This window comes from Jaculus jaculus, chromosome X (assembly GCF_020740685.1).
Source record: "Jaculus jaculus isolate mJacJac1 chromosome X, mJacJac1.mat.Y.cur, whole genome shotgun sequence".
NCBI lineage: Eukaryota > Metazoa > Chordata > Mammalia > Rodentia > Dipodidae > Jaculus > Jaculus jaculus.
In genome coordinates, this window is record NC_059125.1 from 22,798,423 (window position 1) to 22,811,736 (window position 13,314).

General features: G+C 37.5%; 1 non-coding gene across 1 annotated transcript; it reads left to right on the forward strand.

The window, feature by feature from the left end:
- Positions 1-10,592: 10,592 nt before the first annotated feature.
- Positions 10,593-10,783, forward strand: LOC123457021. The gene has a single exon (XR_006634864.1). It is a non-coding gene; the product is annotated as a U2 spliceosomal RNA (small nuclear RNA).
- The last annotated feature ends 2,531 nt before the right edge of the window (positions 10,784-13,314 follow it).

A 13,314-nucleotide genomic window follows, 5' to 3' on the forward strand; every position in this document is an offset into this window, starting at 1 on the left:
ATAAAAAATATGGGGACTTTTAAAATTGGACTGAATGCATTACATATTACATCATGGATAGCTATCAGTTTATGGGGGTCAGGGGCAGAATGTGGTGGTTTGATTTAGGTGTTCCCCCCATAAACTTAGGTGTTCTGAATGCTAGGTTTCCCAGGTGATGACAATTGGAAAGGTGCTATATTGTTGGGGGTGGGCATATGGGTGTTTTAGTCATTTTCCCCATGCTAGTGTTTGGCACACTCTCCTATTGCTATTGTCCACCTTATGTTGGACAAGGAGTGATGTCCACCCTCTGCTCATGTCATCATTTTCCCTTGCCATCATGGAGCTTCCCCTAGAGCTTGTAAACCAAAATAAATCTTTTTATCCACAAGCTGCACTTGGTTAGGTGATTTCTACCAGCAATTCGAACCTGACTGCAATAGGTGGCAGCTGATTCAAACCACAACAGAGGAATTTCCATTATCTCTTCAATAACTGCCATACATTACATGCTCTGTATGAAATCTTATACTTTACACCATGTGATCATCACATGAAAATCGAGACATAAGTATTGAACTATTATTATTCCTTTATTATTTTATTATTATTATTATTATTCCTTTATTATTTTTACTTATTTATTATTTTATTATTCCTTATAATTGGGATTTTTTCAAAGTTTTTTTTCTAAACTGTATATTTTCCCTTTGATTTACAAAATATGAATATGATGAATACAATTTTTTTGATTTTACAACAGTGTAAGTTAACATATGGATATGTTTGAAAATAATGCTTCATGTTTTGTGTTTCTCTTAACTCCACTGTTATCAGGAGTCATGATAATATTTGCTTATGCTCCTTAAAATTGAAATTCTAAAGTACTTTGTAAATGACAAGGATGCTACTGTCAAACACCAGTTTTTGTCTGGAAAAGAAAATAGAAAAGATCAGTTGTCTCACAAGGATATGCTGAGTTTACATCAAATTAGTTATTAATTTCAAGGATTGTTAAAAGCAAAGATCACCTTTACATATTTATGGCTCATTATGTTTATTTATATGTAAGAGCATAAGACTTCTAAAGAAAAGTAAAAGTAAAAACTTATATATGAAAGAAACCTTGGAAAATTAGCAGCTCAAAGCCAGAAGTGATGATAGGTAAAATCTTGAGCAATCTTTATACAGAATTATGTAATGACATATATACAGAAGAGAAACAACATCAAAGTAAGGTTTTTCATTCGTCAATATATATTGTGCATTACTAGAGAAAGAAAAGGAAAAGGAATAATTTATAAGAGTAAAATTGAGCAGTCTCAAATCCAGAGTGTATGTTCTATTCCTGCAGGGAACCTGAGTCATTGTTTTATCTCAGGCAAGTAAGTCATTTTGCTTCTTTCTGATTCAAATTATTCATCTATAAAAAGATACATTTTAAGCATTTTTATAGACCATCCTGTCACAGCTCTCTCTTATGCACAAGGTGCTAGATTTTAACCCAGGAATTAAAATTAGGAATTAGTTTAATAATAATAGAATTCAAACTCCAAAATTAAAATAAAGATGTAACATTATGACCAAGTTAATTCTGCATGTCTTGATATGTACATTTCATTCAAGCTCATGGGTGTAATTGATTGGCACAACCTTTGTAAAAGTATTATTTGTTGCTTAATTCATATTATAGACAGAGGTCCATATGATACCATCTTAGTATATGTTGGATTTCTTTTATTTTTAACCTGAAAATAAATGTGGAAATTTCCATTTATTATGGATAATAAAGTTAGCTTTAATTTAGTTTCATGCTTGACAGAAACTTCACATGGAAAATCAAATTTAATCCATATGGCATTCTTATTCCATAAGTATGATGTTACGATAATAAATAACTGAGGAACATGAGAATCCAAAAGATTAAATAATTTATTCAATATTGTAGAAAACAAACCTATGACACTACCAGGAATTATGTCTGTATCTCATTGACATCAAGCCTTTCCTATTTGTTTTCTATACTAAACTATATTACCTCTGGCTCAATTCAATTCCATTTAGCAAATATTTATTGAACGGCTACTGTGTGCCAGCCACTGCTCTCAGCACTGTTAAAAGTTTAAAACAAAACAAGATAAAATCTCCAGCTGTTGTGAATGTCATTCCCCCTACTTATTAACCTCATGCTCCTAAGTTAATTAACTTCCTTGAGCATTCAATTTCTTTATCACTAAATTATATAAAATGTTTACTAACTTAAATGATAAAACTAATATTAGAACATAAATGTGGGCTGGAGAGATTGCTTAGTGGTTAAGGTGCTTGTCTGCAAAGCCAAAGGAATCAGGTTCAATTCCCCAAGATCCATGAAAGCCAGATGCACAAGGTGGCACATACATTTGGAGTTAATTTGTAGTGGGTAGAAGCCCTCTCTCTCTAATAAGTTATAATAAAAATCTTAAATAAAGAACATTAATGTACCTTCCAACAATATAGGAGGTACAGATGTCATTGTCATATTCTAAACCCAATTAGATATTTCCCATCTGGATATATTTCTGCCAAGTTGGCAAAAGTGAGAATTGAATGCCACAGAATAGAGAGTGTAGAAACAAAGAAAAAATGTATGATTTTTTAAAGTTATTTTTAATTTCGAATTGTTTATTAGAGACAGGGAAGCAGAGAAACAGAGAAACAGAGATAGAAGAAGGGTGAGAGAGAGAAAGAGTGAGAGAGAGTGTGTGATAGAGAGAGAGAGAATGGGCATGCCAGGCATTCTATCCACTGCAAACGAACTCCAGACACATGTGCCAGCATGCGCATCTGGCTTATGTGGGAGCTGAAGAAATGAACCTGGCTCATTAGGCTTCGCAGGCAAGCAGCTTAACTGCTTAGCCATCACTCCAGCACAAAAACTGATATGATTTTTTTAAGCAGCAAAAATTCCATCAACGTATTCATTGATAATCATGATTTCTGAGAGTGTAAAAGCCTCCTATACAACTCTTGTGATAGGAGCAATATTAATACAGAAATGCCCTAGATAATTCTTGGAATCTTTTTACATATATCAATGCTTATTTTTGCTTGTTTTCTTTTCTTTTCCTTTCTTTTCTTTCTTCCTTCCTTCCTTCCTTCCTTCCTTCCTTCCTTCCTTCCTTCCTTCCTTCCTTCCTTCCTTCCTTCCTTCCTTCCTTTCTTTCTTTCTTTCTTTCTTTCTTTCTTTCTTTCTTTCTTTCTTTCTTTTATTTGAGTCAAAATCTTACTTACTCTGTCATCTCCCCTGGCCAGTTTGAAATTGACAATGTGGATCACATTGGCTTCAAAGTTGAGGTGATCATTCTGGTTCAGCTTCCCCAGTGATGGAATTACAGCAAACATGGGACATTCCTGGACCCTTTTTGTTTTCTTTCTTTCCTTTTTTTTTTTTTTTTTTTTGGCTTTTTGAGGTAGGGTCTCACTCTGGTCCAGGCTGACCTGGAATTAACTCTGTAGTCTCAGGGTGGCCTTGAACTCATGGCGATCCTCCTACCTCTGCCTCCCGAGTGCTGGGATTAAAGGTGTGTGCCACCACGCCTGGCCCTTTTTGTTTTCTTAAGCATTGTTTCAGTCATGTGCATGCTTTGATCTTTCATAAATAAAGTTTAAAAATTATAACAAAAACTAAGCCTGAAAAGAAATAATGAACAAGATATTAACATGAAACATAGAAACTGTCTATTAATTGACATAAAGCATAGAAGTTGTACACACTTGCAATGTTAGCTCTTGGTAAATGGAAGCAGAAGGATAAGTTCAAGTACAGCCTTGGCTACATAAAAATTGGGAGGACAGTCTGGGCTACATGACAAAAAAACACAAGAAAATAAATAAGCATAAAATGTACAGGTAAGGATAAACATGCATTTGAATTATGATGATACAAAATCTACTACATAAAGGCATCATATCAATTTTAGTGAAATTTATTCATTTCTAATTTGTGATACAATAGCTGAGGTATAGACTAACTCCTTGCAAAGAGGCTGCTGACAAATAAAGCCAGAACATCAACTATTTTCTGTCTGACAATAGCCTCCCAAACATACTTTTGCACTGCTGGTAGAAATCACCCAAACAAAAGTAGCTTGTATGGGCTGGGGAGATGGCTTAGTGGTTAAGTGCTTGCCTATGAAGTCTAAGGACCCTGGTTCGAGGCTTGATTCTCCAGGTCCCACGTTAGCCAGATGCACAAGGGGCGCATGCGTCTGGATTTTGTTTGCAGTGGCTGGAGGCCCTGGTGTGCCCATTCTCTCTCTCTCTCTCTTTCTCTCTCTATCTCCATCTGCCTCTTTCTCACTCTATCACTCTCAAATAAATAAATAAAAATGAACAACAACAACAACAAAAAAGTAGCTTGTAGGGACCAAAAGAAAAGAGGTTTATTTTGTCTTACAGGCTCGAGGGGGAAGCTCCATGATGGCATGGAAAATGATGGCATTAGCAGAGAGTGGACATCACCCTCTGGCCAACGTAAGGTAGATAATAGCATTAGGGGGGTGTGCCAAATACTGGCAAGGGGAAACTGGATATAACAACCACAAGCCCACCCTCAACAATATACTCCCTCCAGAAGGCATTAATTGCCAAATCTCCATGAGCTGGGAATCTAGCATTCATTACATCTAAGTTTATGGGAACAATGGAATCAAACAACCACATGGCCCCCATAAACTGATAACCACAACCACAACCCTGGCCCCCATAAACTGATAACCATCCATGATGTAAAGTGCAATACATTCAGTACAACTTTAAAAGTCCCCATTTTTTTTAATCTATCCCAAAGATTTTCATACATCCCCATAATCCAAGGTCTTTTATCTGAGCCATAATACCAAAAAATAACCTCAAAAAACCATAATGGCACAGAATAAACATTCACACTGTAAAAGATGTCATTGGGCATAGCAAAGAAATATTCACCCAATACAAGATTTAGAATAACCAGGGCAAGCACCAAGTCTGTAGCTTCAAGTCCAACAGCTCTATTCAGTGACAAATCTCCAAGTCTGATAATTCTAACTTGCAACAAATCTCTGGAGTTCCAATTCCACCACTCTAGCTAGGTTACTCAGTCCTGGAAAACTTCATCTGGGGCTGGCAGCTTTCCTTAGCAGCCACTTCATGGTTCCAGCATCTCTACTGGGGCTCCACTGGAACCCAAGATTCATCCTCAGGGATCCACAGGGTCTCCATGCAGGCATCCAGAAAACAGAAAACCTGCTTCACACTGCCCGTGGCCATTTTCAAAACACAATACCTTGTTGCAAACTCAATGGTCCTCTCTTTTCTGCATTTCTTGTACTCCACAATATCAGGTAGAGTGCCAATTTCTTAATCCAGGGGGGAATAAAGCATACTTTGGAGAACAAGATACTTCTTGAGCACTCAGTCCTCTCCATAAGGATCTATGTTCTCTTTGTTGTCCCAGTGCAGGTCAACTGGACCAATCTCAAAGATTATAATCTCCCAGTTGCAGCTAAATGGGCAGCAGTTCACCCAAAGACTTTTTTTTCTGTGCCATATCTCTCTGCTCACACCAGTTCATTTCTACTCAAAGCAACCCTGCACAATTTCTCAGTACAGAGCCATAACAGCAAGTTTCTCACACAAACTTCCAGTCCAGTCTAAGCAAAGCTCTTTCCCTCATAATCCAACCCTTACAGTCCATAGTTCTTACTGCATCCAGGTCTTTCAACTATGACAAGAATAGTCCATTGTTGATGGTAGAAATCACTCAACCAAGAGCAGCTTGTGAGAAAAAAGAGGTTTATTTTGGCTTACAGGCTTGAGGGGATGCTCCAGATGGCAGGGGAAAACAAAGGCATGAGCAGAGGGTGGACATCACTTTCTGGCCAACATCAAGTGGACAATAGTAACAGGAGAGTGTGCCAAACACTGGCATGGGGAAACTGGATATAACACCCATAAGCCCACCCCCAACAATACACCACCTCCAGGAAGCTTTAATTTCCAATTTCTATCAGCTGGAGAACCTAGCTTCCAGAACACCTATGTTTATGGGGGACACCCAAATCAAACCAACACACCACATAAACTTATAATCCAAATATTTAGTCACCAGTGGATTGCAGTCTGAGAAGTGTAGCCTTGCAGAAGGAAGTATGTTCCTAGATGAGGGCTTTGTGATGTTTTATCCAGCTTCCCCTTGCCAGAGGTCAGCCCACTCTCTTCCTGCTATTTTCCAGTTTCTGTGGCACATTTGATGTCCAGCCTCTGCTCAGGCTGCACTTTGCCCTGTCATCATGAATCTTCCCCCTGGGATTGTAAGCAGAAATAGAACCTTTCCTCACATAAGCTGCTTTAAAAATATTTTTATTTGAAAGAGCGTGGGAGGAAGAGGGAGGGAGGGAGAGAGATAGGGAGAGAAACAGAGACAGAGAGAGAGAGAGAGAGAATGGGCATGTCGGGGACTCCAGCCTCTGCGAATGAACTCCAGATGCATGTGCCACCTTACACACACATCTGGCTTATGTGGGTCCTGGGTAATTGTACAGAAGTCCCTTGGCTTTGCAGGCAAATGACTTAACTGCTACACCATTTCTCCAATTCCCTGTTCTTTCCCAATGGTTTGAAGATTATAAATAACTTTACATTTTCGAATTATAAAAGTGATGAATGTTCGTTATACAATACAATACAATACAAGTGCAATAGTGGTACACAGCCATGGTGAGGAATCAATTGCTCTTGAGTTGGCTAACTGATCCACTCAGTGGTACTAGACCCTTAGCTGGAGCTGGGAAACAAGTCAGAACCATACCCAAACACAAGCCCACTCTACAACATCAAGCTACCATCAATCATGGGGTACAAGAGGGCCTACACCTATCAAACTGTCTATCAAAAAAGTGTTATCTCAATTTTCCGGGTGCTAACTTACTCTCCGTTGGAGAATCTGCTTCTCTTTTCCAGATAGATGCAGATCCTAAGAAGAGAACTGCCCCAACATACCTCAAAAGGGGCCCAAATGAAACTAAGGACAACTGGCGAAATCAGCAAGGGTGATGTTTTCCTGTGAACCGGATACCAGCACAAAGGGGAAGGAGATCGACCCAGAGAAAAATCAACTCCTACCAAATCAGAGAACCAAAGCCTCAGAGGCCCCCAACACCTCAGCACTGAAGCAGACCAAAAATGAACCCAACATGGCTCAGGTAAATCTTGCGGAAGAGGGGGCGGAAAGAATGTCAGAGTTACATGTTGGGTCATGATTTGCAGAGACATTTATCATACCAATAACTGGGGGCTAACTCCACAATGCACGACCCATTTTCATTAACAAGGAGGGTCTAATGGGAGGGGGTAGATCACAGATGAGCCTAAGTAATGGTACCAAACTGTATTTACTGAAAAGAAAACTAATAAATTAAATTAAAAAAAAACTTGCAAAAATCCAGAGAATCTTATGAAAAAATAAGGTACACGTATCCACACCAACTGGAGATAAAACTTCTAATAACTTTGAGTATCTTTCAAGCCTATATTTTTTCTTTTTTTCAATATTTTTTTTGTTCATTATTTATTTATTTATTTGAGAGCGACAGACACAGGGAGAAAGACAGATAGAGGGAGAGAGATAGAATGGGCGCACCAGGGCTTCCAGCCACTGCAAACGAACTCCAGACGCGTGCGCCCCCTTGTGCATCTGGCTAACGTGGGACCTGGGGAACTGAGCCTTGAACCAGGGTCCTTAGGCTTCACAGGCAAGCGCTTAACCACTAAGCCATCTCTCCAGCCCAAGCCTATCTTTTATACATACATATTTTCACATTCCTCCAATATTAGTGAGATTTTCAGCTTTAATTTACAAAGTATAATTTTAAAGGTTAAGAATTAGAGTAAAATGAAATTACAATATAAATGTTGTGTGAAAAGACATAAAAAAGGGTTCTGGAGCTAAGTGTGGTGGTGTATACTTGTAATACCAGCATCAGGGAAACTGAGGTGGCAGGATTTTAAGTTATAGGCCAACCAAAGCTATGTAATAAGTGCCTGTCTCAAATAACTGTTCAATAAAGAACTGAAAATCAAACAGTTTGTAGGAACAAAATGTCTCATAATGCTATCATATGTACCATTGTAGAGAAACCTTGAGATTACAGAAAGAAAAGAAATAGCAAATATTATTTAAAGTAAATAATTCAATATCATTTATTGTTGGCTACAAAGGATGCTTGAAAAAGTGTTCCTCCAACAATTACTATAAATACATGAAAGAAAAGCAGGCATCAACTATTTTAATTTTAGGTTTCATCATACTTTCTTTTCTTTTCTTTTTTTTTTCTTTGAAGCAGAATCACACTATAACCCAAGCTGACCTGGAACTTGCTCGGTAGTCCCAGGCTGGCCTCCAACTCACAATAGTCCTACCTTTTTCTCCCAAGTGTTGGGATTAAAGGTGTGTAGCAGCATGCTTGGATTATTGTACCTTTTCTTATTAGAGACTGTGGTTATCTGAATATACATTTCCTCATGTCTTTGAATACTTGGTCCCAGCAAAGTGATAGTACTTGTGAAGGTTGTGGAACTTTTAGGAGGTAGAGCCTTACTGGAGTAAGAGCCTTACTGAAGGTGTTACATCCTGGCCATGATTGCTCTTCTTCCCACTCTACTTTTCCTTTGCTGATATGATGGTATGACCCTGGCTTCCTGCTCCTGCCATAATTTCTCCTAAATGATGGACTTTACACTCTGGAACTATAGAGCGAAATAATCTCTTCCCTTCCCTAGATTGCTTTTGATTGGTTATTTGTATCAGCAGTGAAAAAGTAGCTGATGCAAAAACCAACATATTAAGCATGCAATAAGAAGATAATTAAAAACTATAATTAGTAAGATTTATCCTTTTTTGTGTGCAGATTGTATGCATGTGGTCGCATGTGTTTACACATACATGCTTGTGCATACATGTGTACAAACCAGGAAACAAACTCAAGTGTCAATCCTCAGGAGCCCTGTCCACTAATATTTTTTGAGATAGGATTTCTCATTGGCTTGAAGCTTGCTGACTGAGCTGGACTGGCTCGCCAATGATCACCAGAGTACCTCCAGTCTCTATCTCCTGTACACTGGGATTACTAGCATGACTCACTATGTCAAGCATTTTTTGCCAAACCCAGGTCCTCATGATTTCAAGGAAAGCATTGTAGCAACTGAATTATCTCCCTGGAAGCTTGAACATTTGTATACATAAAGAATTTTACTTACACTGAACACAAAATAAGTATTCTTTTCTACCACACAGCAATGATTAAAGGAAGTTGTCGTGAGCCATAGAGCAAAAGCTTCTCCATTTTGCCTGGGCCTGCTCATAAACTGACTCATTACTCAGAAAGCTGGTCCATCCAGCTTTCTGCTAGGTACTTCTGGAACTGGTCAGCAGACTACTTATAGAATCTTATCTTTTGCAAAAAGCCAGTTTATGGTCAGGATGTGAAACCTGGTGCAGTCAGGATGTTAAGCCAGTTAGGCAAGCTTAGTTGAACACCTACTTACATCCCCTCTATGTTTCCTGACAACTCCTTGGAATTGCAACATAGCGACAGGGCAACTGAAGCCTCTTGGCCAGGGCTACCCTCTGGCATTGGCTGAAGACCCCTAGCTCCCTGTGTGAGTCCCGACAGCCCGTTTGGGCATTTGCAAAGACCTCCTATCTAGCCTCTCTTCCTATCAACAAAACTGGGTACGCAACAGCCAGTAAATGCACTTAGAGCAGCTGCCAGCTCTTAACATTGTGGTCAGGCTCACGGTAGGCCCACCGGAAAACCCCCCATGCCGGTTCTCCGACCGGGAATGTTGCCCTCTGGTCTTGTTGTTTCTCCTCTTTCCTTTTCTATCATGAGACAGACCCTAAGTAAGCATAAATTGTTGAAAGGCTTAAAACTTCCCTCAAGGCATAAGGAACACAGGTTAAAGAAAAAAAATAAACAAAGAGTAAAAAGGAGCTAATTGCCATAGTAAAAGATATTTTAAAAACACAAAGAATTGAGATTACTTCAAGTTCTTTTTGATTTTACCAGGAGGATATGTTCTTTTTATATGTGTGTGTGTGTGTATGTGTTTATGTGTGCTCATTGTGCTTGTTAGTCGTGTCATGTTTGTGACTGTTTGTAACTAAAGAGATGAGATGGACGCAGGTGATATTCTTTTCTCTTCTAGAGAACCATTTCAAGGAAATCAAAGACCTAAGCATAGAAGTTAAAAAGGAAAAGTTAAATGTCTTTTAAGGAGTGAATTTGCCAGATATTTGTTCTAGGTCAAGTTCACCTTACATAGAGGATCATTAAAAACAACAAAACTTCCTCTAAAGAGGTAACTTATAATTTGTCAGATATATTTTAAAAAGCTTGTAATGTCCTGTTACTTAAAAGGAGGAGGTAACTGACCTGACTTCTAGGCCAGCCTGCCTCAAGATAACAATATTTGCCTTAATTTAGTGTCTTATTGATATTAATGACATAAAATTTTGTTAGACTACTCACTTGTTAGTGAGTAATAGGATTAATTTGGTGTAATTTTTTAATAGCCTTATAAGAAAGATAATCGCTTCTAGGCCTTTTGGCTAAGATCACATGTAGTATCTATTCTTATCAGTTTAATATCTGATATGTCCGCTATATGAGGACAATATATTAAATGGATTTTTGGAGCTTGGAGTTGGAATAGGAGCTTACTCTGTCCACTCCACGTATCCACCTGGTATTGCAGTACTTCCAGGAATGGTGCACCCCCTCAGGGGAATAAAAAAAGAAAAAATAAGAGAGAGAGAGAGAGAGAGAGAGAGAGGGAGAGAGAGAGAGAGGGAAAAGATAATTAATGATGGAGTGAGATGAATTGATTGAAGGAACTGGATAAGAATTTTTCAATGTTGGGACATAGAATGCTCGTTAAAAATGCTTTTTGAGTGGTACTAAGAATGTTAAACTATGTGGATAAAGATGTGCATATGTAGGAAAGAATTTTCAGGCTAAACTTAAATGCCATGCCTAAAGTTAGAGATTCTTCAACTGTTTACAGACTCTTAAGGATACTCTAAAAGTTTTATAAGGGACATAGTCTTAATCTAAATTCACCTTACATTAGACACAGGTGATGCCTATGTTAGGTGGGTCACAAAGTCATAAGTACAGATGTAATTGGAGGTTTAACCAGGTTAAACATAGACAAGAGTCTATCACCTTGTGTTTTGCAAATGGGTAAATTTGCTATGTAAAAACAAACAACTTCAGAATAGAAAAGAAATGTCAGGATGCTTATCTCTCTGCTCTGTAATTTCATTTTGCTCTTGCTTTCCAACATATGCTACTTAAATTCATGGAAAGCTGGACTCTAAAAAAAAAAAAAAAAGGGTGGAACCCCCTTTATCTCAAGCCCCATGCAAGTTTAAGCCATGTGTCTCCCAGACTCTGACTAGAGACGAAAATGGCCAATTGTCTCTTGACAAGGAAAAAGGAATACAGCATATAACTGTGGTTCTCTTTAGTTCATCTCTTATGAACACCTAAAGTCAAATCTGTTAGATAAAGTATCTCACTGGACAAAATGTTAAATAGATAAACTGAGTCTTATGATAATGCCTCACTCATTAACAGGTCACTGATGCTAATTTGTTATGATTTAAGGGTTATAAAACTGGCTTTAAGAATCTCTCAGTAAAGTAAATTAGGTTCCTCTTTTCATCAAGGTTTAAACTATTCTAAACATAAAGGCTCACATAGAAATGGTTAATTTCCAAAGGTGAAGTACTCATACCTAAAGACATTGTGACTTTACAGATAGCTTCTGTCTTATTTATGCTAATTTTATTGAGTGGTCATAACTAAGTTTAATCACTTAGGTTTAAGTGATTTAATTTCAGTAATAATAACTTTCATCTTCCTGGGATTTCTTGGGATAGCTTACTTAAACTTTATCAAATTTAAGTTAAAGGTAAAACATAAAATTGTTTTATGTTTATAAAAATTTCTGTGGTACATAAAAATCAATAGCTATCAAGTTTAAGCTCAAATCATTGGTTGTCAAATAATGTTTTTTCTTTCAAAAAATTTTTTATCAAGGGTTATATTAATATTTAGCTAGCTATTTTGGCTCAGGAAAAACCAAATGCTACTCTATTGTATGTAAAGTAACTGTCTCAATTTTTACATCTTAAGTCCAGTGCTTATAACAAAATTAACTCCTAAGACGACATATTCCCTACTTTAGGGTACAGCTTCATGCTCAAACAATGGTTCTCATCTATCTATCGATATATATATATATATATATATATATATATATATATATATATATATATATATATATATATATATAATTCAAGCTCCATGGTTATGTTTCCAATGTTTTCTGGGTAATTTGTACCCACACAGGTATCTGAACTAATCAAAGATGTTTTCACACAGGTGCTAAGACCTTATACAGTCTTACTTGTTCTTTTCTGATAATTTCTATGTTAAATTAGTTAAGTTTATAAATCAATTGGTACTGTTTTCAAGACTGGTAACAAGTTCTGCCTATATTTATAAATGTTAGATATTTAAAATGTGAGATGTGCCTACTTCCTATGCCTCAGATATATGGATTATGCTGCCACGGTACAACAAAAATTTTTAAAGATAGGACAAAATGATTTTAGAAGCCTTTGTGCCATTCTTTAACTAAGTCTATTTCAGTAATGAAATGTGCTCTATATGTACATACATCCAGGCTGATGTAACTTCCTTTCTGATTATGTTAATCACTTATGTATAAGCCAAAGCCAACTGGAATCATTACAGTAAAAAGTGTCAAAATTTTGGCCTGTACTCCCATGTCATGAGGCCACTGGAGATGATGGGACACTTCTACACTGGCCCCCTGGTATGTCACCTGTCTTCCTGAGCAGGGAGGATATGGAGACCCAAACAAAATTGGTATATAGTCTAAAACAGGAGAGTCACAACTGAGGAATAATCAGCCCTCCTGACTTCCCAAAGAAGGGAAACTTACTTGGCCAGCATGGCCCTGACTCATCCTAACAGGTAAGACACTAGTAAACTATGGGGCTGCTCCTGTGTCCCTAAAGTCTCTTTAGAGAGCCATTAATGACCTCTAAAATTAATCCTCAATTAACTTTTGGCTATCTGCATAGTGTTAAACACTCAGAGAGAAATCTGTACTAACATCGTGGCTGTAGCTAATTTCAGAAGTAAAGTGCCTTTTATACATTTAAGGTATATATTTTTTTTAATCTTTGGTTACAGATTTCCCCCGAGGAGATGTTGG